This window comes from Schistocerca nitens, chromosome 2 (genome assembly GCF_023898315.1).
Source record: "Schistocerca nitens isolate TAMUIC-IGC-003100 chromosome 2, iqSchNite1.1, whole genome shotgun sequence".
Classification (NCBI taxonomy): domain Eukaryota; kingdom Metazoa; phylum Arthropoda; class Insecta; order Orthoptera; family Acrididae; genus Schistocerca; species Schistocerca nitens.
Window position 1 is genome coordinate 956,080,271 of NC_064615.1, and position 26,374 is coordinate 956,106,644.

General features: G+C 43.0%; 1 long non-coding RNA gene across 1 annotated transcript in view; it reads left to right on the forward strand.

The window, feature by feature from the left end:
- LOC126234731 (uncharacterized) overlaps positions 1-26,374 on the forward strand; it is a 1,127,504-nt gene that overhangs the window by 515,886 nt on the left and 585,244 nt on the right. Inside the window, exon 2 of the long non-coding RNA XR_007544767.1 lies at positions 22,925-23,014. This is a non-coding gene — a long non-coding RNA (uncharacterized LOC126234731). The remainder of the gene's footprint in view (positions 1-22,924; positions 23,015-26,374) is intronic.

A 26,374-nucleotide genomic window follows, 5' to 3' on the forward strand; every position in this document is an offset into this window, starting at 1 on the left:
CAACATGTCTGGTGTGCCTGTGCTGTACTGTACACTATATCTTTTACATAACCGCCAAGTTTAGGTGATCTCGGGCGCCATGACATTCTGCCAGTGCACCTGTTGGCGGAGATTTCTTAAAGGAAATCACAGACTTCTAAAGCCCAAAGACGGGAAGCGCCATCTTGCTGAAAGGGGATAGTGTCTTGCATATCTTATAGCTTTGGAACGGCATGATTCAGAAACACATCCAGGTGAAAATACCAACTTACATTGCCTTCAAGGAAGAAAAACGAGCCAATCATTTGATCACACGTGAGTCCACATCACACATTAATCTTTAGACCATCCCTAATGTGTTCTCGCATGATATGGGGGTTTTCTGATCTCCAGATCTGGACGTTAAGGTGGTTAAATGTAGCCTCATTTGAAAACACACAAGCGTTTCAAGAAATGATTGTCCTCGTCCAATCGGTCGGTATGTCCATTGAAAACTGATCACTTTTTGGCGATCATGTGGTTGTAATGCCTGAACAGTTTGGAGCCTATAAACATACAATTTAAGAAGTTTACAAATCACTTTAACACTGCACTCTTTGGCACTTGAAGCTCTGTTGCGACCTTGTGAATGCGGTTTAAACTGCCTCCACAGTCTCGCCCGAAACAGGTGATCTCCCTCTGCATGCCCGTTTCTGATCCGACCTTGTTGCCATAAAGTTTCTATTCGTGTTCTGTTTAACTTGACATCAGGCGTTTTCTTTCCATAACGAGACACAAACTTTCGCTGCACAGTAATCGGTGACATGATTTCTGCTAGCCACACAATAAAATGAGCTTTCTCCTCGGGGAAGCCATCAGTACCATATAGCTCAGACAGCGCTGCTGATAGCGAAAGTGTTGAATGAGACACAGCTGTACAGAAACTTTATGACCTGTAACAAAAACAAACGTTACCGTTATAATTATATAATTAATATTGAATCTTGAAATCAGGATAAACATTTATGGACATTCTACGTAGACAAGGTGCAGCGGTTGTAGAGGGGATTCAGGACACCAAAATTTGGTAAAAAATCCACGTCCGGGTATGCGCCATTTGGAAAATAAACGAATCTGAAAGAACGTGTCGACGTTGCGGCTTCCGTTGGTTCTCTTTTAAGAGAACGAACGTGTCGATAGGGGTGGGAGGAATTAAAATGGCCGCCTGGCTTCCGATTCCCAATTAACAGGTACATACCTACAAATTGTCTGCGTCCCGCAAAGGACATCATGTCTTCTAGCAGGGGTTCCTTATTATTAATGGCTGTTGTCACCATGCATATGTTTCCACAAAAACACAAATGGAAATGGGAGGTAACCTGTTACAATTAAAGTATTGGATATTACACGCATCGAAATAGCACAGACCTGACACCGACGGCATCTTGCTACAGGGAATGACATACATTTACATAGTACTCCGCAACAACTGTACGTGGCAGAGTGTACCTCTACCACTGAGGGAACAATGTGGGCCGGCCGCTGTGGCCGAGAGGTTCTGGGCGCTTCAAAAAAATGGTTCAAATGGCTCTGAGCACTATGGGACTCAACATCTGTGGTCATAAGTCCCCGAGAACTTAGAACTACTTAAACCTAACTAACCTAAGGACATCACACACATCCATGCCCGAGGCAGGATTCGAACCTGCGACCGTAGCAGTCGCGCGGTTCCTGACTGAGCGCCTAGAACCGCTAGACCACCGCGGCCGGCTCTGGGCGCTTCAGTCCGAAACCACGCTGCTGCTACGGTAGCCGGTTCGAATCCTGCCTCGGGCACTGATGTGTGTGATGTCCTTAGGTTAGTTAGGTTTAAGTAGTTCTAAGTAGTTCTAAGTCTAGGGAACTGATGACCTCAGATATTAAGTCCCATTGTGTTTAGGGCCGTTTGAATCATTTTGAACATTTTGCCCTATAATCGAGGGCTCTGTTATCTCGTCCAGCCCTTGATCAGGGAGAGATTTTGTACGCAGATATAAATTGTAATTATTATTATTAACCACTGAAAAAAATAAAATTATGCCAAGACAGGGGCAGTACAAAGCACAATCACGCAAGCATAGTTAGTTCTGTCTCAACTAACGACCGATATGCAAACCGTTGAATTTCTGATGGCCATCGACCGAAGTTATTGCGGTTGCTTCACCTTTAATGCGGAACAATACTAACCGGAGTTGTAAGTTCCGTGGATGCTACTGAGAACTGTAAGTAAGCAAGAAGACATACAAATGGCGACAACCTCTGTGTTACTGAACTCCACGTACCTGTTCCAAATAGCAATTGCTTACTACTGAGAACATGAGGGCCTCTTCTATCAGTTTTGTTACAGAGACACACTAACCGTCCGCCGGCAGAAAGAAGAGCTCGTAGCCTACCTAACCAGAGTGAGGTTTAGGCCTGGTCTCACGGTACTGAAGTTGGGTTCACTGGAGTGTCGGCAACTCAGCGAAAGGGGAGGGACGAAGTCCCTCCATGAGGAAGAAGGCATGGTCTGGACTTCAAAATGACGGCACGAATAGATTTGTGGCTGTTCGCCATACTGAAGATATTTAAATCAAAGCTCCCCCATTGGACAACAGTCCTACGGTGATATCTGACTGCCGAGGAAAAATGGTTTGTTATTGTTTAAGTGACGGTTGATATCGTCGACTTTCTGAAAGTTATTCGGATATATTAAGTATTTCGTATATTTCAGTATAGTTTGAATCTATCGTCAGAAAAGTAAAATGTCCAGAAGCCTGGACAGGGTGGTAGTTGTTCCTCCTTCACACTCTGTGGTAGGCTACAGCAAAGTCTGCGCTCTACAAACGTCAAAAGATACGCTGTATCAACCAGTTCGTTCCACCGTGAATGTTCACAAACACGTGGTCCAGAAGTCCTGGAGTGTCCTGAATGGCCTCCCCTGCAGCCATTACACGGGCAAGGAGATCGTCCTGTGACTCCACGTGAGACCCGCAAGCAATCTTCTTCAAGCAGCCCCACAGGAAAGCAGAGATGTTAATTCGGGCTATCGTAGTGCCCAATGAATCTGTCCACAGCGGCCTATCGACTTGTCCTCGAATGTTTGTTGAAGGACGTCGCGTGAAGAACGGGTTGGAGCACCATCGTGTTGGAACCACGTCGTCCGACGGATATGCAATGGCACGTTCTCCAAATACTGCATTAGTACATTCTGCTTGAAGACCAAGTACCTGTGACCCGTTAGACTGGTCGGCAGCATATATGGGCGAATCAGACAACCGTGAATAATACCAGCTCACACACTGATACAGAAACGACTTTGAAATCCATAGCGGTGTGTTTGACGTAAGGGTTTTAATCACCTCAGATTTGGTGTTACGACGGTTGAGCAGACCGTTTGTTGTGAAAAGATTGTTCCGAGGAATTCTGGAACGTCGACACAACGGTGTATAAGCCATGAGCAGTAATCGACATGTGATGCAAAATCAGATTGACCAAATGCCTAAAACCTCTGCAGGTGATGTGTGTGAACGTCTGATGACATGTTACACGATGTCACACAAGACATTACGTGATACCTGACACCCGCCTGTGTGAATGTGTATCGCCTTCCATCGTTTATCTTCCAAACGGCTCATCTCCAGACACGAGTTTAACACCAAATATTATTGTCATGAGCACTCTCTACAACACCTGTAACTGTGTATTCTGGATCACTTCGTATAAACATGAGTGATGCATGAGTAGAATCACGAAGTCATCAAGTTTCCATTTTGCACTCTACAGATGTCTGATTTGAACAAGATTATTGTTCTTTCTGCTTTGTAGCAACTTGGTTCAATTGCCGCGGTAGTCAGGTTCGTTCCATCAGCACTGATGCGCTCTGAGTGTGTTCCAGTGTTCTAAATCTATCTTCAAAAGGAAAATGACACAAAGCGTTAGTCCTGGCAACCAGCGGGGCCCAGAGAACAGAGCCAATCATCTTCAGCACTCGGAAGTTCGTCGTTCAGGTAGTGACGAACGTCGGTGCTCTCATTGGAAGGTGAAATTCGGAATCAGCAGTCAGTTGTGGAAGCAACCACAACTACTGCCTATCAAGGTAAAACGTGTCCGTCACAGTCTTCTCGTAGAAGAAAACTGGCCCATACTGCTTCATCTGTGGTACTGCACAAAAACCATTGATCTTCGGCGAATTACGTTCATGCCGGCCGTGGTGGTCTCGCGGTTCTAGGCGCGCAGTCCGGAACCGTGCGGCTGCTACGGTCGCAGGTTCGAATCCTGCCTCGGGCATGGATGTTTGTGATGTCCTTAGGTTAGTTAGGTTTAAGTAGTTCTAAGTTCTAGGGGACTAATGACCACAGCAGTTGAGTCCCATAGTGCTCAGAGCCATTTGAACCATTTGAACGTTCATGCACCAGAATTTCATGAGGACTTTTAGTGTCCAACCTTCTCACATTGTGGCGATTTACCTTTACAAATAATGGAAGGTTGCTTCGGTGCTGAAAATCAGCTCGGAGGTGAAATGCTCATTCGCAAGCACTTCTTGGACTGTGAAGCAAAATTGAAGGGGCCGGGTGTAAATTTAACGATTGTGACTTGCGCAGGCTGTTGATGTTTTGTACTGTGTAAGAAACTTTTCCTCAGTCTCTCTAGCGTCTATCTGGCACACTTGGGGAGCTGGTACTTTTCTGTCACTAAATTGTCGATACCAACGCACACCGCTCTGTTTACATGGCGGTTCTTTTCCATAATTCCTTCTGAATGCATGCTGCACTGTTATAACAAACGTCTAGCATATTCCCAACTTTTCTTGCTCTGTCGCCAATATGTCAAAGCACTGCGCTCGTATCACCAACTGGTGGACACAATGTAAACTCTGCGACGCACCAATCAAAACTGAACATATAAAACGTTGGAAAAGATAGAACTTTGAAAAAAAGTGATTCATTTATAGTAGCCTGTATATAAATTATATAATTTAAATATAGTTTAAAAACAGCGACCGGCCTTGAGTATGGTTTACAATAGTTTATTTAAATTGAGCCATTACCTGTTTCGGATACATTAGAAATCCATCTTCAGATGTGCGTTACAGATTTTCTTGCTTTTCCGCAGGGGCTTTTCTTTATGTAGTTATTGGTTTTGTGCACTAATAAAAAGAAATATTTTCGTTCAAAATTCGGTACACTTACAAATGATTTTTTTTCTTTTTGACTTTTCCAGAAATGAACATGAAATAAGTTTGAAGTTAATACCAAACGAAATGTGTGAGTTCTATTACATTCTGGGGATACTGCTTGAACCCAGCGTTGTATGTTTTATGGTAAGCTCAAAATTTGCAAAACGTGACCCAAGCTTCACATAAGTAACAAATACATTAGTTTTATAAACAGTTTCATAAACGTTAGAGTAATCAAGTGTTAATTGCAGATGCTGTACAAAGTATGCGAGCTAGAGGGATGAAATTAATTTAAACCTCGAAAAGAGAAGTAAAACTTCGTAGAATAGATTCTAGTAAGGCACTACACTGAATGGCGGAAATAAACAACTACTATATATAAACAGTGACGGGTTTATAGTTGGGAAATATCTAATCAGACCTTACGTGTGTTGCACTGTGATCGGATAAAGAAATTGTACAGTGAAGAGAACCAGCATTGAATATGGGTGTCACATCACAGACAATGTGTGCAAAACAAAAGGACCGTTAGATTTTGCTTGTTTATTACAATGGTTAAATTGAGTATGAACGTTGAATATAAAGTTGCATTCAGCATAATAAACTGTAATGTCGTATATTTAAGTAAATGGCCAGTTATAATGTAACAAAAAAGCTGTAATGTTTTTACATATCAAAGTATGAATATCATGTACATCTGAAACGTTACTCAAAATAAATTCATAGATAATGGATGAAAAATTGAAATGAAATAGAACTGAAGATCTGCAAGGGTCATATGGACTACGGTAGTAGTATGTTGGTTTAAGAGAGAAAACATGACGAATATGGTCAGCTGGCGGAGCTACTGGGAGCGTGCCGTGGCAGTGGTCTGACTCGTGGCCACGTTTTCTGCAGCCTGTTGCTGGGTGGCGTTTGTAACGGAATCTGGACTACCCCCCCCCCCCCCCCCCGGACAGTATCAATTGTGATTATTTACGATACCGTGGAGCGTTGTACGACTACTGATGGAATTCCAGATGGACAAATCATTTGTGGTTGCATACATTTCATTCCAAGGACTATCACATCCAATGCGTGCGTTTCTTCAATTGCCCAGATCAGCTTGTTTAATCTAGACTGTGAGTGTATTCCCTCTCCGGAACTACGGATTCCATCCTGGCTGTTTTGAGGTCTCGTACCCGAACTCGTGTGATTCGGTTTAAATAAGGAAATCTGTTCAGAGCCTTGTAGTATAAAGCATAATGGTCACACGGTTTCCTTCGGATACAGGTTTTCTAAATCTACCCTACAGGCTAACCTCCGCTAGCATTGCATTTCTCTCATATTTTCGTATGGGCAATAACGACCTATTACGATCCTAACAGCCAGCGTCTGAATTCGTTCGACGTCTGTCATCGCGATTACTTGATAAAGATTCCAAACGCTGTGACAATAGCCCATAGTTGTTCGCACTAGCCTCTTGTACTCGACTTCATGTTTCTGATGCATTGCATCTTCCAATAACCCACTCAAAAGATTCACCTTGTCTCATAAATTAATTTACCTTGTCATCCCATTTCATACTACCGCTAAATATTTATACAATGTGACGTGCTCAATATGTTCACCACCAGTCTTGTAATCAGATGCTATGATTTTTTATGAACTTTCCTTGCACTTGTCCATCTTTTTAGAGAGCTACCATTCATAACATAAAATGTAAATATTTTCAAAGTCTTTGTGAATTTCCTTCGATCAACCGACTTCTGTAATTTCCTGCAGACAACAGAGACAAAATCTTGTAATGCTGATAATCGTATCTGATAAATCATTTATGTGTACTGAGATCAATGGACTTCGTATTACGCTTCGTCGGCCATCGCCCGTTATTACTTTCTCTTCAGTAAAACTTCTGGTGTCCAGTGTAACTTACATGGATCAGTTAGTTAAGTATTCATTGAGCTAATCACGTGTTTATGGAGATACTACATGTCATCGGGTTTTGGTTAGTTGTCGGCCGTGGTGCATTATTGAACCCGTTTCGGAAATTCAGGCAGGTCCTCTCCATAGCCTATTTCATCTCTATTATACGTAAACTGTGTACAACATTTGATCAAATAAAAGTACTATTCGTCAGTCGTAGTAAGAGTAGTATTGCTTCGAGCGAGTACGCCTACCATACTCGCATACCTTTATGCGTCGTAATGTACACTTTTCGTCTTTGCCATATTTACGCAGTTATCGTGCTGAGGGAAACGCTATGACATCAGTCGCGCCTTAACCTCCCTGCATTCCGCTCCGGTGAACAGTCTTCTTCCGTCCCTCTTCGGCACTTCCGCTTCATTTAACTTCTTGTGGCCAGTGGACTGTTCCAATCACTTGTCCAACTCTGTTCCCCCCCTCCCCCCCCCCCCCCCCCTGCACATCAGCACCGAACTTGAAACCGTTTTCTATTGTACTGATTGTCAAGGCGCCAGCTGCGATACGGCATGCCTTCACACTTTGCGTGACGTTATCACCCACATACAGTCTCTTAAAAATACGCGAATGAGGGCAGTTCGTGGTCACAAAGATAAATAATCATTTGACGAAAACAGGCGTTTCCCAGACCCTTGAAGGCTTTCTCATCGAATTCTTTACTAAATTATGTTACTGAGTTTCTGAACCAGTGATATTACACATCTGATTATTTAATGCGGGTTGGATTCCTGGCGGGGTCAGGGGTTTTCTGTGCCTCGTGATGACTGGGTGTTGTGTGATATCCTAGGTTAGTTAGGTTTAAGTAGTTCTAAGTTCTAGACCATAGATGTTAAGTCCCATAGTGCTCAGAGCCATTTGAACCATTTAATGCGAAAATCTTCCCTGTGGCGTTAACGTTGGAAGGTAATTCGCGTTCTAAAGAGTGAGTCACTAACTATTGCCACCTAGAATAACACATAACGTATGATAGTAGTTGAAAAGTTTGTAGCACAAATGTTGCACAGGACAACAAGGCCATAATGTAACGTTTGTTTTTTTGTTGCTAGGTGGGGTCGCGTCAGAGATCTGAAGGTCTATTTTGTACTTTTTTATGGTATGCTGTAGTTTGGTACTTATTTTGTGATAACGGCTATCGAGATGATTCCAATGATGTGTAACAGTAAGGTCTTTGAAGGTCAACGACCGTCAAAAAGGTGGCATGAACATCCTCATACTGGTGTTCGAAGTGATGATCATTGGTATCAATCCAGTGCTGCAATCTTCTTATCATGGATTGAGTCGTCTTCCTTATCGTTTCGCCGGCCGCGGTGGTCTCGCGGTTAAGGCGCTCAGTCCGGAACCGCGCGACTGCTACGGTCGCAGGTTCGAATCCTGCCTCGGGCATGGATGTGTGTGGTGTCCTTAGGTTAGTTAGGTTTAAGTAGTTCTAAGTTCTAGGGGACTGATGACCACAGATGTTAAGTCCCATAGTGCTCAGAGCCATTTTTGAACCTTATCGTTTCGGTACTTATCGAAGCACATGCTCCGAAAATTCTTCAAATGGTTCAGATGACTCTAAGCACTATGGGACTTATGGGAACTGATGACCATGTAATTTGGTCCCTTTACTTCCCTACCACTCCCCACTTAACATCTGAGGTCATCAGTCCCCTAGACATAGAACTACTTAAACCTAACTAACCTGAGGGACATCACACACACCCATGCCCGAGGCAAGATTCGAACCTGCGACCGTAGCAGCTGCATGGTTCCGGACTGAAGCGCCTAGAACCGCGCGACCACAGCGGCCGGCCTCCGAAAATTCTCTTTCGTATATCGTGCAAATAGTAAATATTCGCCGAATACGGCGTATCCATCTAAAGTGCCATTGACATGTAAACACTATTCGACGATTTCGCAACACAGCACTAATAGGAACGGTATGACTAGTATCGTCGAATCAAGCGAATGTGAATGATGTATTCCTTCGAAGAACAAGTCAATATGCTTCTCATTTACAGAGAAAGTCAAATTCAGTGATAGCTAGAGACTTACACGCTGAAAGATATCCTCAACGAACTGATCCTACACGTCGTACATTTAAATATGTGTATGATAAATGGAGAACAACTGGATCTTTAACGCATGGAAACGTAGCCGTCAAAGGAAAGTTACTAACGAGGAAACGGAAATTGGTACTCTTGCCACTGTGGTTCGAGATCCTTGTGTTAGTTCGCGTCAAATCGCAAAGGAATCTAGTATGAGCCTGAGTAGCATTGTTCGTGCTCTGCATCGTCATAAATATCATCCTTACCATATCAGTCTCCACCACGTATTAGCTGATACGGATTGTATACGTCGCCTTGAATTCTGCCGATGGGCTCAACTTCAGATTCAGAAGGGTGACACATTTATTAATTTGATTCTATTTACTGACGAGGCTACATTCACGAACCATGGAAATATTAATTTGCATAACATGCCTCATTGGGCTACTGAATATCCATGTTGGCTTGGTAAGTTGCTCACCAGAAACCGTGTTCGGTGAATGTATGGTGTGGAATTCTGGAGGACAGAATTATAGACCCTTATTTCATCGATGAAAATCTTAATGGTAGGAAGTACATACACTACATTCCTGCAAGAGACATTAGGTCTGTTATTGTAAGAAATACCTTTAGGAACAATGAACAGAAAGTGGTATCAACTCGATGGGAGTCCGGCACATTGTTTGATTATGACTAGAAATCAGTTGGAGAGACAATTCCCAAATCTTTGGAATGAATGCGGAGGAAATGTGTCGTGGCCGGCACGTTCGCCAGACTTGACGCCTCTGGATTCGTAATACACATTGTTTATAAAGACGTTCCAACTACACCTGAAGATATGCGAGAGTGAATTGTCAGAGCAGGTGCTTCGATAATTGCCGAAGTGATAAGGAATACCACTCAATCCATGATAAGAAGACTGCAGCACTGCTTTGATACCAGTGGTCAGCACTTCGAACACCTGTAAATGGACGTTCATGACACCTTTTTGACATTCGTTGACCTTCAAACTCCTTACTTTTACACTTCATTGGAATCGTCTCGATAGACGCTATCAGAAAATAAGTACCAAACTATAGCATCCCATTTAAGAAAATAAACTTCATATCTCTGAAGCGACCCCACCTAGCAACAAAAAACGAACGTCATATTATGACCCCCATTTGCCCATGCAACTTTTGTCCTACAAACTTTTCAGCTCCCATCATACTTTCGGAGTTATTCCTTGTGGAAATAGTTAGTGACTCACCCTTTATATTTAACTGACCGTGATTACATTAGGTTGTTTGCCAGAGGATCGTGATCGCAGTAAATCATTAGAATAAAATAACAACACAGGAATTTAGTGTGTGTGTGTTACTTTACACTTTGTGGATATATACACTGTGTATATAGGGTAAGTTGGTATTAAATGAATCATTTCCTATTTTTCGGCCCCAGAGGGGTAGTAAATATTTTACTATGCTTGTTAAATTGTAATGGTGAAAACATTATAGTTACAAGTTTTGTATGATAAAGGTACATTGCTTCGGAATATATACTTATTCACAGTAAATAGCTAAATTTAAAATGTTGAAACAAGGGAATAATTACAAATTATTGGGGCTATTTCAATGTTAGGGGAGCTACATGAATCACTGAAAAATGTCATACAGTTGTAGGCATTATGAAAGATTACACATTTTAACTGTTCCAGCGGTTGTGACATTCATTTCAACCAGCGCTATCGTTTACGACCAGCAGCCGCCACACATTTTCGTGAAGATACACCTTGTACTCATAATACCTGATCCATTGTCCTTTCTTCACAGATCTAGGGTCGTAATACTTAAATGTTCCAGAAACGAAAAGGTACGTTTCTTTTCCTCTGACACAGCTTCAGGTGATGATAAAGATACGTCTTCTTCTGGGTTTGAGGGTTTCTCTTGTACATAGAGACCTGAAATGATGAATTCAGATGGCAAACCGTATTTTTCTCTCCCCTCGTACCTGTGTTACCTTTGGTTTCCTTTGGTTTCGATAAAAGAGAATAAAATGAAGATGATGTCTCTGAGCTCCGACTTACCGAATTTCTTCGACAATTGGAAGCAGTTGCACGGCCAGGGTTTACTTCTGATTTTGTGGTAACTCACGGGACTCATCAGTTTATCGTATGTGGTGTTTCTGCTGATCGTCATACTCTCTTCCTCCTTTAGTTTATTCGCAGTCCTTACTCTGTGGCTAGTAGATTTTCCGTTTAATTCAACAGACCTTGCATTTATTTCTCAGTTTCACAGTGTTTAGGTGTGTTACCAGTGAAGCTTACCTTTGACAACCTTTAACCCTGAATTTTAATCCCAGTTCTGAATAATTCTTTTGTTTCCCCCACTGTGTCGTCCACGTACAAGATTCTTATTGTTCCGTCATTCTTCTTGTACATATCCATTTTTGTCCACAGCGTGTATTTATTTTTGTGAACAGTAAAAGCGTTCTTCATCACTTCTCGGTACACACCTGTAATTTCCTCATACATTTAAGACTGAACGATATTTATGGACCGAAAAAGAGGTTCTATGTGTACCGTAGAACCAACGTAAACGAAAGGAAATACCATGTGTTGGCTGGCAGTGTAATGCTGGGTAAAATTCCATCACTTGAGGGGAATCGCACACAACGCCTGCGTACTGCAAGCAGGATGTTTGCGCGGGTTGTCCGCGTAACAAACGGGGGCGCAGACGGTGTACGCCTGCGTACTTCCAAGGCGAGCGATGCGCTTAACGCTTGGCGGGACATAACGCACCGCTGAGCTGGAAGCTTTGTCTCCTGCGACACACGGTAAGCCCCTGGTCTGTAGCTGCCTCTGGGGTGGCTTGTATACCCACCGAAGATAGCGGCTTACAAACGATACGCAAGTGTCTATCTCAAAAACAACTGTAAATATTTCGTTTCATATGGTAATGGACGTACTGCGTAAGCGAATAACAATCCTAAGTTGCAGATACTTTAAAATGGAATAATTTTTTTAACTTCAAACGTAGTCTAATTACAAGTAGTTTCCATCTGACGGTTCAGATTCAAAGATGCTGCTTTGTCACGATTAGTTCTGTCTCCAGGAATCGACCACAGCGGCCCGCTCTCCACAGCTATAGAAAATCGCTGTAATGTCCCTAACTCATGCCAAAATCATATAAGAAAATCTGAACTTCACTTATGATCCATACCTCTAAAAAGCCTGTTCTTAACGTTAATAAGGGACAGATTTACGATAATGTTTATGAAATGGGCAACATTTTTCTGTTCAGAAAAAAGAGATGTTGTCTTTTGTCGAAAACTGACATCTTGAGAGCGTTTCTGTGCACAAAATACAGGTTGATTGTTGCAAGGAAGGAAACAGCAACCCATCACCACTGAGAATGCTATTTAAGTACAAAAATTGCGTCCCTTCCAGTATCGAACCGGCAGGTTCATCTTCCGAAGGCTATCAACGACTAGGCACACATTTGTTTATGTTTACATTAATTTCCTGTTCTTTATTCCCCATTGTGGTGGAATATCCTTGGGGTATTGGCGTCTTACAGCGAAAACTATGTTAGAAGCGACCATTTTAGGTCAAACTATCCCTAATAACGATTGAACACAATGTAAACAAATCTTTATGGTGGCATTGGTGTGGTTATAGTTTACGTAAGTCGAATATCGCGCGTCATCCTGTTGCAATGTTATTTTCTTTTGTTTATGAAACGTTGAAGAATATATGAAGCACTTATTTCTTGTACAGTAGGCTGTGGATTTCTGAACCATGGAGCTATGTGGACAGAAATAAGAAAATACTCTACTGCTCAGCCCGTGTGCGCGGCTCGGACGGCATTATGTTACATGACCATTGCTGGAGGAGACGTGCACAAGCGATAAGAGCTTTTTCCCAAATATATTTAATCCAGACAACGGTCAGCGAGGGGGAATACAAGAGATAAGACAGTAATCTTCCCGCTTCCAGTTGTATAGGACACACCAGGTCGGTCAACAGAACAGCTGGCGATATCTATTATAAATTTGAGTAATTGCGTACAGTTAAAAAAATAATAAGGGAATGGGCTATGTGTAAAGTCTTCGTGAGTATTTTTGAACCGGAAATAATACGTAGTATTTCTTTTTTATTAAAGTAATGATTTAGTCCAATTATACACAATAAGCCCTCAGCCTCCATTACCAAAATTTGGTTTTGGTAAAATTTTCGACTTCGTATGGAGACGTGGAGATAGTGTAGGAGATGCTGAAGGGATTTGAGTGGGCGGAATCTTCCCTTTCAATGCCAACAAAAGTCCATCAGGCAGTTGAGACTGGGTCTGCAGCTGCAATGATTTGTTTAAATGATTTAACTCCGCCAACAGCAGTTATATTTATTTTATTCGTTTCATGTTTGTACAACACCGGTCATCAGATCACTATCAGTTATGGGAATCGTGTATGTTGAGTGCGATGGTTCGCGACAAAAAAATGGTTCAAAGTTAGAACTACTTAAACCTAACCAACCTAAGGACATCACACACATCCATTCCTGAGGTAGGATTCGAACCTGTGACCGTAGCGATAGCGCGGTTCCAGACTGAAACGCCTAGAAACGCTCGGCCACTCCGGCTGGCGGTTCGCGACACATACTGTACGTAATTTTAACAGTGTTGGAAAGCAACTACTGCGAAGGTACGTGCGGAGCGTAGAATTCTGTGGAAGTGAATCAGAGCATCTGAGCGGATAATCCTAAACTACAGTACTTCATATTTCCAGGTAGCGTGATTTTGGCCACTTAACTTAGCTGAACACTATACGCTTAGTCTGTTTCAGCGTCTCTGTAGTTCACGTGCCCCCAGCACGCAACCTCAGAATTGTCGTCTCGCCATAATGGCAACACAAAGTCATTCTAATCTAGTGGCACAGCGACGACCATAGCCCAACTGTTCCTGTCTGTGTCTTTAACAAATAACCCTTAAGTCTTCCACACGATTCGACGTGCTTATGCACTTAAGGAAAAGTCGGAGCCCATTTTTGCCGGTCAGGAAACTTTTATGTAAGTAAATTTTCATATATGGTCATTTCTCGATTTAAAACAGTTAATCTAATGCTCCCATCTTTTCCTAGCTACATTTCTTCCACGTTTCGTTCCACAACCAATACGACTCCTTTTTGGCTCTCTGCAGTACTTGTGTCCTGTCACGTTACTTTTCTTACCTCTCTCTGCCATTTCTTCAGTTAAGCCCATTACTGCCCCTGCCCATAGTTGAAACCCACCTGTCTGATAATTTGTTTGCGTTATTTTACATGTCAGGAACGAAAATAAATTGTGTTCTTTAGGTATAGCTTTCAACTGTTCTGGCCTTTCCTGCTGCTAATACAGCTCGCCAACCCCAAAAGAAGTATTAAACGTGATGACACTGCTTACCCCAGGTAATTTCTAAAATGCAAATGGTTCACTGATTACACATGAGGAGGTCGATTTGAGAAACCATCGATCATGTAGTCCACACCGAAGTATTAAATTTTAAGTAGCAGTTATTCTTACGTCAGACATATCCCAGTTACAATAGCACTACAAGCCAGTGGCTAAGTCCATTGAATAAATTAGATGAACTGATTATTGTGAATGGCAATTCTCAATCCTATGAAAAGTTATAACTCATTGAGTACAGAATATGGACTGATGGCAAAATGAAGGAAACGAAAGTAATGAGGAGCAGCACAAATGAGATTAGTAATAAGCTCAACATCAATATTGATGAACACAGAGTAGATGAGGTGGAATAATACTGCTACCTCGCAAGCAAAGAACCAAGAGAGAGAAAGCAGACTATCACTGGCAGAGAGGGCATTCATCACCAAGACAAGTCTACTAATATCAAACAATGGCCTTCATTTGAGGAAGACGTTTCTGAGAATGTACGTTTGGATCTTAGCATTGTATCGTACTGAATCACAGACTTTGGGAAAACAAGGAAAGAACAGAATCGAAGTGTTTTAGATATCTTGCTAGAGAAGAATTCTATGGATTAGGTGTAATGATAAGCTAAGGGATGTCGATGTTCTCCGCAGAATCGGCGAGAAAAGTAAATCTGGAAAACTTTGACAAGAAGAAGAGACAAGATGATAGGACATGTAAGACGTCAAGGAATAACTTCCAAAATGAGGTAGTTGCAGGGGGTAAAAACTGTAGAGGAAGACAGAGATTGGAATACATAAAAGAAGTAAGTGATGATGTTGTGTGCAAGTACTGTTCTTACATGATGAAATTGGCGCAACAGAATAATTCGGGACGGGCCGCATCAAACCGGTTAGAGGACTGCTGTCAAATGAATATCTTCTTTCTTTCGTCTTTCGCTTACGCCAATGTCCTGCAGCGATCGCAGGGTCGGCGTGGTTACAACGGATTTGACAATGTTAGTGTTAGGGATGGCTTCAAATGTCTGCGACGCGTATAACTGAGGCGGAACGTGGGGACCAGTCCGGTATTCACCTAGCGGGATGTGGAAAACCGCCTAAAAATCACGTCCAGGCTGGCCGGCACACCGGCCTTGGTCGCTAATCCGCCGGGCGGATGCGATCTGGGGCCAACGCGCCTGCCCGGTTCCAGGAAGCAGTGCGTTAGCGCTCTCGGCTACTCTGGCGGGTCTGCTGTCAAATAAATATGTAAATATATAAATATTAAATGATAAAGTGCTACGGCTGTTGAGCAAGGTATATTAAACTGCATTCTCAAGCTCGCCGGCGACAAGATTTCATCACAACATTTCTGAACCCAAAAAACTTATGGCCGAAAGAAAAATCAACATACTACTAAGAACTGCTCGCTCACTAAATGCCGCCTCTCCATAGCGCAGGTCCCTACTCATATTTGTCTGTGTTGCTCTACCACTTCGAGTGACTCGTCGTCCTACCGTTGCAAAACTACCTTCTTCTAAGGGCACTCTTACTACTACTACAGGCTATGTAATCAGCTGGATATTCTAAGTAAGTGCCTCAGCAAGTTGATCACTTTGATGCCTCACACTGCACGAATTTGGTCAAGGAATAAACAGAATGTAAATAAGAGTTATTCTAAGTATGCACAATTCAGTTCCAATCTACATTATAGTTCTTACGCTTACAGTAAGATTACCGTCTGCGCATACAATGAGTTATTACGAACTGTACTTAATGTAACGAGGTCTTCGTTTGTAATCGGCCTCGCTACTTTGGCATTACGACCTGAATTAATTATACAAACGCTGCTCCAGCTAATTACGGCTAAATGTAATTACTAATTATTTCGGCATTAAGTCTAATTATCCTAATACTCCAATGCTGCTTTTCTTTGGAACATTGTAGCGGGTATTTCGCTTTTGAACACTACTCAGTTATGCATACATCTACTTTACACATGTCCGCCCCCGGTAGCTGAGTGGTCAGCGCCACAGAATGTCAATCCACTGTTATTTTTGCGTGTTAGATTCTGTGTTAGGCATAAGACTTCTTATAACATTACGTCGAAATAAAGGTAATATAAAATATTTAAGATGGTTAGGTACGTGTAAGAGAGGGCTTGTAAACAATAAAGAAATAATTCGACCAACTTTCATTTTCTTGCACTTGTAGGAGAGCGGGAAGAAAACTGCTTACTGTAAATACACTCCTGGAAATGGAAAAAAGAACACATTGACACCGGTGTGTCAGACCCACCATACTTGCTCCGGACACTGCGAGAGGGCTGTACAAGCAATGATCACACGCACGGCACAGCGGACACACCAGGAACCGCGGTGTTGGCCGTCGAATGGCGCTAGCTGCGCAGCATTTGTGCACCGCCGCCGTCAGTGTCAGCCAGTTTGCCGTGGCATACAGAGCTCCATCGCAGTCTTTAACACTGGTAGCATGCCGCGACAGCGTGGACGTGAACCGTATGTGCAGTTGACGGACTTTGAGCGAGGGCGTATAGTGGGCATGCGGGAGGCCGGGTGGACGTACCGCCGAATTGCTCAACACGTGGGGCGTGAGGTCTCCACAGTACATCGATGTTGTCGCCAGTGGTCGGCGGAAGGTGCACGTGCCCGTCGACCTGGGACCGGACCGCAGCGACGCACGGATGCACGCCAAGACCGTAGGATCCTACGCAGTGCCGTAGGGGACCGCACCGCCACTTCCCAGCAAATTAGGGACACTGTTGCTCCTGGGGTATCGGCGAGGACCATTCGCAACCGTCTCCATGAAGCTGGGCTACGGTCCTGCACACCGTTAGGCCGTCTTCCGCTCACGCCCCAACATCGTGCAGCCCGCCTCCAGTGGTGTCGCGACAGGCGTGAATGGAGGGACGAATGGAGACGTGTCGTCTTCAGCGATGAGAGTCGCTTCTGCCTTGGTGCTAATGATGGTCGTATGCGTGTTTGGCGCCGTGCAGGTGAGCGCCACAATCAGGACTGCATACGACCGAGGCACACAGGGCCAACACCCGGCATCATGGTGTGGGGAGCGATCTCCTACACTGGCCGTACACCACTGGTGATCGTCGAGGGGACACTGAATAGTGCACGGTACATCCAAACTGTCATCGAACCCATCGTTCTACCATTCCTAGACCGGCAAGGGAACTTGCTGTTCCAACAGGACAATGCACGTCCGCATGTATCCCGTGCCACCCAACGTGCTCTAGAAGGTGTAAGTCAACTACCCTGGCCAGCAAGATCTCCGGATCTGTCCCCCATTGAGCATGTTTGGGACTGGATGAAGCGTCGTCTCACGCGGTCTGCACGTCCAGCACGAACGCTGGTCCAACTGAGGCGCCAGGTGTAAATGGCATGGCAAGCCGTTCCACAGGACTACATCCAGCATCTCTACGATCGTCTCCATGGGAGAATAGCAGCCTGCATTGCTGCGAAAGGTGGATATACACTGTACTAGTGCCGACATTGTGCATGCTCTGTTGCTTGTGTCTATGTGCCTGTGGTTCTGTCAGTGTGATCATGTGATGTATCTGACCCCAGGAATGTGTCAATAAAGTTTCCCCTTCCTGGGACAATGAATTCACGGTGTTCTTATTTCAATTTCCAGGAGTGTAGATACTTCTGGTTCCAGCATAGTAGATATCTAGTACATCTCATTGCTGATGTGGGAGCACACGTAACTGACGACTTTGTAGGACACTGGACAGATTGAGCGGGATGCACTATATGTGAAGCACATTTACCGGATTTAAGGCCTGGGGCAGACTGGGCAAGATCTACTACATGAAAAGTGCATTCACCAGATTTCATGCCTCTTAAATTTGTTTTGTTTCCTTCACGGACCAGGTGAAAGTATTGTGTTGATTGATATCATACCAGAGGTAGTTTGCGGAGAAAAATTATGTTTTGTGACGTGCAAACAGAGTCCTGCCATACCCACTGAAGTTGGACTACCATTGCTGAGATGGATAAAAAAAATGGTTCAAATGGCTCTGAGCACTATGGGACTTCTAAGGTCATCAGTCCCCTAGAACTTAGAACTACTTAAACCTAACTAACCTAAGGACATCACACACATCCATGCCCGAGGCAGGATTCGAACCTGCGACCGTAGCGGTCGCGCGGTTCCAGACTGTAGCGCCTAGAACCGCTCGGCCACCCCGGCCGGCTGAGATGGATCAATCACATAATGAGACTGCCCTTCTATCTATTGTACGGTTATCAACAACTATATCTACATGCATACTCCGCAAGCCACCGTATGGTGCACGGAGGAGGGTACCTTGTACAATTATTAGTCGTTTCCTTTTCTGTTTTACTCGCAAATATAACGAAGCAAAAAGGACTGTCTCCATTCTCCTCACGAACCATAATTTTTCTTCTGATCTTCGCGGTCCTCATGTGAAATGTACGTTGGTGGCAGTAAATTTGTTCTGCAGTGAGCTTCAGATAGCGATTCCTTAAATTTTCTCTACAATGTTCCTCGAAAGGAATATCATATTCCTTCCATGGATTCCCATTTGAGCTCCCGACGAATCTCCGTAATGACTGTGTATTGATCGAATCTGCCTGTAACAATCTAGCAGCCCGTCTCTGAATTTCTTCGATGTCTTTGCTTAATATGATCGGGTGAGATCACAAACACTCGAGCAGTACTCAGGAATGGGTGACACTACTGTTCCGTGCACGGTCTCCTTTACAGACGAACGACCCTTTCCTATAACTCTCCCAATAAAACGAAGTCGATCATTCGCTTTCTCTCCTACAATCCTTATATTAGAATATACATATTATAAAATGTCATTTGTGCTAACTTATTGTCTAACGCCTAAGGACAGCTCATGGACAAAGATCAGAACGATGGGTTATAAAGAAGACATCGCTTTAAAAAGACATAATGCTCAGTGTCTTATTCGACGGCCGCAGCTTCTTCCAGAAGGATACCTGTCCGTGTGACAGAGCTAGCACGGTGCTACAGTGATTTGCTGAGCGTAATAATGGACTCACATTGATGTCTTGGACGTCAAATTCGCTTGATCTGAACCCGGTGGAACATATCTGGTACGGTACTGGGTGCCAGCTGCAAGCTCACAAAACCCCTGCCCGTAAATTACGTGAATTGCCTGACCCGTGGGTGGACACCTGGTGCCACATTTTTCCAGAAAGCTACCAAACTTTTGTGGAATCCAGGCCACGCAGACCCGCTGCTGTACTGCGGAGCGAGGCCTTCATCTGCGGTGGTGTTGCTGAAGACTTGGACTTGAGCTTATGCATTTATAATTATCCAGTATCAATGATGTTGAACGCATATCCCAGTGCAGCTACCATCTTCCAGCACTGCAATGCCTACCATTCAGAAATGCTGGCATCTCACACATACACGACTTGATAAATGATACACGCTAAAGTACTGCTGTAAAAGGCTGTCTGCCGATGTTTCGTTTGCTGAGTAATAACCAGTACCCAGGAAAGTAACCCCTGCGTTATTATTAATACAACGGGAATATCATTCTTTCCTCTTTAATATTTGTGGATGATGCAGAGATGTTACGTGTAACACATTAGATTTTGTGGAGAATATGTAAAATCGAGTTTTCTATGGGTAAAGAAGATGGAAATAACAACAATAAAGCTGCACTTTGATTAAATTCTTGCATCTGGCGCACTAGATACTTTTATCTGATGCTGATTACAAAAGCTGCACTCAAGTGCGCTGTTTGTAGTTAACAGTATTGTGAATAAGGTAGATTTCTGTTTGTTCCTGAAAAATCTAATTTACGAGTACCTATCTCAAGTGCACGAAAAGAAAAACCGAACCAGAATTAGATATATACCTCACCTGAGATTATCAACCAATAGTACACTCCCACGGGAAACCCCGTACGAGAAGAATGCACACATTGTGTGCTATATACCTGTCGCACAACGGATTAGTTAACTTTTGTTGAATGAAACAGAATGGGAGAGTTGCGCAGTGATAATATAATATGGAAAACACATCATGGAAGATAGTGGGTGGCCGGCCGTAGTGGCCGAGCGGTTCTAGGCGCTTCAGTTTGGAACCGCGAGAACGCTACGGTCGCAGGTTCGAATCCTGCCTCGGGAATGGATGAGTGTGATGTGCGTAGGTTAGTTAGGTTTAAGTAGTTCTACGTTCTAGGGGACTGATGACCTCAGTAGTTAAGTTCCATAGTGCTCAGAGCCATTTGAACCATTTTTTATAGTGGGTGTAGTAGCTACGTACAGAGGAAAAGAGTAGCACAAGACGACGAAAATAAAGGATGCCATCAAACTTACAGAAAAGTTGACGGCTTAAGAGAAAGAAAAATATAATTTACAAATTTTGTGGTGTTAAGTGAAGGACAAAACAGAAAGTATGACAGATAAAAAAGGGCACCAAAATGATATTGCCATGACAAGTATTGGAATCGGAGACATAAAATAAAGCCGGCCGGAGTGGCCGAGCGGTTCTAGGCGCTACAGTCTGGAACCTCGCGACCGCTACGGTCGCAGGTTCAAATCCTGCCTCGGGCATGGATGTGTGTGATGTCCTTAGGTTACTTACATTTAAGTAGTTCTAAGTTCTAGGGGACTGATGACCTCAGAAGTTAAGTCCCATAGTGCTCAGAGCCATTATTACATAAAATAAAAATTCAAGACCGAGCCGAAGATCTGTAAACTGAATGCAGGTAAGGAAATTTAGAGCTATTGAGAGCAATAATCATGAAATCTACGAAAAATGAAAAACACAACCCACTGTTTCGGCAATATTAGTTTAATCAACCTAAAAAATGATGTGGCAAGAAGAACACATTTGTCGCAAAATGTAGTTCCATTCATTTGATGTAGATTAACAATGTTGAAGAAATACTCGGTACTTAAGAAATTAGAAAAACTGTTTCTTAGTACATGACTTTTTACCTCTCAATGATGCAAATCTGCGACCAAGTTTAATATTTATTACACAAGCTATTAATCAAGAGCCCTGAATGAGAGGCTGGAGACATACTTATATCGACCAATCCTTAGCACATCTGTAACTGAACTGAGCGGTTTTGAAGCAGTGTAATTTCGAATTGCTTTGTGCATTTATCTGTTTCGGGATGCGATAGTGTTTTGTTTTGACAGAATTTGTATTCATCATGTAAACTGCTGAGCTTACAACGTTCCTGTACAGTCTCTAAGGAAGCTAATCTTTCTCCATCAGCCATGTATTTCAGTATCTGTGATATGAAACTGGTTGAATATTTATCTATACATTTGTCGTGGAAATACAGTAGTTTTCCTTCTTCATGTGTTTAACCTACTTTTGCTTACTCTTGTAGATTTTGAGTGGGATACTTCTTCCTTTCTCCACTTGTATTATTTTGACTAAAAACATTCGAAAATTAAAGGAAAACAATTGTTAGTAGTTGCAGGGCATTATCATAACTTAGCAAGAATTCATAGTATAGGTATTCGTATTATAGGACAATGAATGAAAAATCGTTTTCTTGTTTAGAAGTAATTAATAATGTGTAACCCTATTCATGAAGGTAAAATAAATATTGTGGAGTTCTCCGTCATTTTCATTGTCAACTCACCTGTATTCATTTGTCATATTTATATACTATCGATTTCAGAGCAGAATTATTCCATGTTGAAGCAACTTGCAAGGGCTCAGGAATCAATTGACGCTATCTCCTGATGGAGTGCGTGTCAAAATTGTTTTTCATATACAATTATTGCCATAGTGTAAGGGTCTCGTAACTGAGGTGTGTTCAGCGTGATGGATGAGACGTCAGTGAATAGTTCTCCGCATTGACTAAGGCCACTCAGACCGTAAATTTCAATAGAAGTGAACGCCGACTATGATACCTTCATTGCATCATTTTCCTCTTGGATCTTATTGTATTAGTGTTGATTTCAATAAAACAGTTTTGGTCATGTGACACGAGAGATGAGGACATGCCATCAGTTCAAAGGATAATTTATGACACGTTCGTACCAAGTGATCGTACCTGGTTGAAGATGAATGCATTAGAACTAAGGTGGTACTGATCCTGTGGAAAATGTTGCACTTGTATGGAGCACATCTGCAGCAATGGTCGAAGTGTTGGCTAATATCACACTATGACAATGCATTCCGTGACTGACTGTTTTTTTTTTTAAACCGAAGTTGACAACAAGCCGCACAGTTGATGTTGTTGTTATAATCATTTTCCTGTGGAATAAAATAAGAACTTCTCGTTCCTGGTGAAGTCATTAGTAGACTATTTACAATGGCTCTGCTAGTTCTTTTGTAAAGCCGATCACTTGCCAAAGCTGTTACGAATCGTTGAAATGTCATGTTGCAGGCAGTGATGGCGCCTAACTGAGTGGAAACAGTCGCCTGCAGCCATGGGGACCTGAGGGAAGCCACCGCAGCCGCCTACACCAGCAGCAAGGTAGACGAGCGGCGCCGACGCTGTGAACTTGGAAGGAGCTTCCCCCTTCCTCTTTCACTGTGCAGAACTTGCTCCCCAACTCCGTAACACGCCTATGGCGACTGTACTCCACCGAGAACGTTTCGACAAATAGTGACGTACAGCAAATCTCAAATAAGAAGGTGCTTCCTGATAAATTATTCAGTTATACCGTTACTGTCTTTCCACATGTATAGGAATAAACCAAATAAATAATGATTGCTATAAATCTAGCGTGAGACGTACTCACTGAGCCGTGTGTACTTCCATCTTTCCACGGCTCGTTTCCTGAGCGTCGTGTGGAGCCAATATTTTTGTTAATCGACAGTGTTTGGGCGCGATCGGGCTCTAGCATCTCGTTGCCGTCTTTCATTTCTTCGCTTCTATTTCGTTTTTCCGCCGTTGTTCAGGGTTGGTCTTTTATGAAGCTCTTTCGTTTGAACTCCCGCCCGTAGTGTACCCACTATCGATTGCGAGTTCTGTCTTTGGTGTACTTAGAAACCGTAGGTTGGTAACACGACCAACACGTGTTTACTGCAGCAGACTCTTTGGCCTGTACTATTTATAGGCGAGCGCGGTCACGCTGGGGGAGGTTGTCGCGCAGTGGCCTTCGTGTCTGCTCTGGTGACGTCGACATGCTGCCTTCTGCGTACGGGTGTTATCGAACCCGCACTTCTACACGTGGAGGAATGTCGGCCTGGTTGAGGCCCCCTCTGTCCGCTCTTCACTGGTTGTCCGCGGGAGGCGGATGGCAGTCTAATCATCGCCTGCGTCGACGAAGGCAAAGAAACAGTAACCATCATGGGGCGGTGGAGCCACCGTTCGGCGAGCGTTTGAGTCCGGGAGCAGTCCGGCTGGGTCGGTGTCTGCCGGGACGACTGGGGACGGCTCAGAATTGTGCACAGCAGTCCCGGACAAATGACAAAGTGCGCCGAGGGAAAGGAGAAAAGAAGCTAAGTGTGAATGTTTCAAGTTGATCGTCCTTTGGCATTGAGTTCATCCAGTCGTCTTTCCCGCCTTGTGGCCACCGCCGTGGCAATCCTCTGTTCTGTTCCATGGTGCAATTCTGACAGTGCAGATTCCTCCACGCATCGTTGTTAACCGGTGTAGTGGTGTATTTCGCACTTCTGTGTTTTGGTAGTTCATCCTCCCGCCCTGTGGTTGAAGAATTTCGGGTGGGGAGTTAGTTCCTTGTCTCCCAAGATCTAGTGCTCTATTATTAAGGTTAATTCTAGTTCAGTCTAGTGTTCTGTTAATCCCTGGGTGTATGTGTCCGCCATACTATTTGTGCTGTATTTATTCTAAGTGAGTTGCACTGAAAGTAGTTGGGGGTTCGAGTCATGTCACGGAGATAAGCGGTCACATTGGTTTCGGCTTGTCAGTTGGAGGGTGTTGCCTTAGAGGTTTGTTAACATTGGCATGTCAGCGTTGTCTAGCGCTACCGGGACCTAACGAAGAACATTGTGCTGATTAGGGAATGTTGTTACACGTTCTTGTTTTCATTTCGATATCTGTATTTGTGAAGGCAACCGCATGAAGTAAGATCTGTTCTGAAGCTATGCTGGATCTTGCGATCTTGGAATTTTTGGTTTTGTTTTGATCCCGACTATTTGGGTGTCAGGAATCAGGAACGGTGTTATTAATGTTTGGCTTGAACAGCAGACACGCGGCTAGTTTAGTACGTGTGTAGTGGCATGGCGTCCTCGTGAAGGCGTACCCGCTAGATTGCTATTGCGTCTCCTCAAAGTATAATTTCCACCGTACTAAAAACCCCTTGTTAAAAGGGAGGAAAAAACTTTAGAAATATCTTCTATTTGCATTAACTATCTTACCTGTCGCTTAGGTAAATATCTGCTCAGTGATTAAGCTAATGGGAGCACCTATCCTAAAAGCAACTAGCGCAATTCTGTTATGGTGGCCGTCGTGCCTATTTTGGTCAAAAAGATTGTATAAACAGGCTTACATGCTCCGTATCGAACTTCTGATGTTGTTTTTTGAATGATTGTGGAATATTAAAATTCATTATAGTGCAAACGTTTGTATTTTACCAACCGTGTTTATAAGTTATTAATGTGATTGGCTGGAATGTAATACGAAAGTTTAAGGACCCTAGGTTGTCCAGGTAGAAATTTTGAAGCCATGCCGTGTTGTGAATTCATGTATTTATGTTTATATTGCAATGAGAATTTAAATGTGGTAAACCCACGCTTTGTGATTAATAGTTAAAGATTTAAGAGTGCGTTCACTTAGCGCTTACTTATGTGTTGTATTATTATTATTTTTAAAAATTATATTAGGCGTTTTAATTTCTTAAATTATAGCCTTTCCAATTCGAAAGTGGCGGCCCTCCCATTCTGGGCAATTCTAAGCATCGAAGCAGGATTTACGTAGTTGGTGTTATGTATTGTATGTTATGAATAAATTATTTATGTGTTAAATCACGTCTGATATGTCAATTCCTTGGCCCCGTCCACACCTTGGTCGAAGTCTTTTAATATTAAATGATCAGACCAACGTTCCACTCACCATGCGAAGGCACTGTCATAAGGAAAGTGAAAAACTCCTTTGTCATATTTATGAGACAAAAATAATGTGGTATGAAGGTTCTTTTTACCATAACAATACAACCAAAATTATCATTACATTGGAGAGAATGGTCGACTAGAAGGTAACAAACATAGTGTAACATCAAATACTAATCGAACAATTACTGTTTAGGAAGAGACCACTGTCCGCTGAGAATGAAGACCATTTCCCGCTACTTATCTCAGTAAACGTTTGGGGTCTACCTGCCAGCAGTTTCTCACGATTCATTTTATTCTTTTTTTTAAATCAGTGATGAAATAGTTACGTCATCAGTAAAATTGATGAGATACCAGGGGGTGCTGAAAAATAATGGCTCCGAATTGTTATGTGAAACATTTAAAGCTATTAACATATAACAATCGTTATTAACATTCTGAATCTTTATTCTTCTAGTCTACCTTCTTATTTGCAAGCATAGTCATACTGGCAACGAAAACATTTCTCCCGACGAGATACCAGTTTATTGATACTATCACCGTAAAATAATTCAGTTTGTTGACGGCGCTATATCACCTCATCACTGTCATAGTGAAATCCTCGAAGGTGTTATTTAAAGTTTTGGAAACAGATAAGAATCGCATGGGACCAAGTGGTAAACCAAAGGCGTCGTATTGTTGCAGATTTCGCAGCGCTTGTGTGCGGTCCTTCGTTATCAGGCTGAAGAAGACAGTGCTCCATGTATGGACGAAGTCTTCGCATTTGAACTTTCACTTTTTTGAGGGTCTCCTACACACCGATGTAATTGTGTTACACACT